The sequence below is a fragment of the Petaurus breviceps genome, unplaced genomic scaffold (assembly GCF_028583685.1).
Source record: "Petaurus breviceps papuanus isolate PSGF00001 unplaced genomic scaffold, PetGlider_PUasm1.0 90510, whole genome shotgun sequence".
Taxonomy (NCBI): Eukaryota; Metazoa; Chordata; class Mammalia; order Diprotodontia; family Petauridae; genus Petaurus; species Petaurus breviceps.
The window spans coordinates 1387919-1388472 of NW_027187267.1; positions in this window are offsets into that span (position 1 = coordinate 1387919).

The following is a 554-nucleotide window of genomic DNA, read 5'->3' on the forward strand; positions in this document are numbered from 1 at the left end:
ACTTCTCTCTCCTGGATGCATGCCTACAGTCCCAGTCCATTCCAAGATCACACATAGGGAAGATATGGTTTGGTTGACTTAGTTCTTCAAGTTATCTTGCCACTTATCTTAGTTCCTCAAGTTTTCTTGCCAAATTCCCCTTGAACTTGTGAAATTTTTTAAAACCCATATATGTATCAATATACCATCAAATTATTCCTGTTAACTCTTACCTTCATAGAGTTTTAGATCTGTAAGGGACTTTAGAGGCAATCTACTCCAGTGTTCTCATGTGGTTTGATTGGTATTATACTAAATCAGTAAGTTAAATTAAGGACCACAGTAATTTTTTATTCTAATGGTATGGCCCAGGTATGGGAACTGAATATCTCTACAATTATTTAAGCCATTCTTAATTTCCTTTCCTTTCCTTTCCTTTCCTTTCCTTTCCTTTCCTTTCCTTTCCTTTCCTTTCCTTTCCTTTCCTTTCCTTTCCTTTCCTTTCCTTTCCTTTCCTTTCCTTTCCTTTCCTTTCCTTTCCTTTCCTTTCCTTTCCTTTCCTTTCCTTTCCTTTC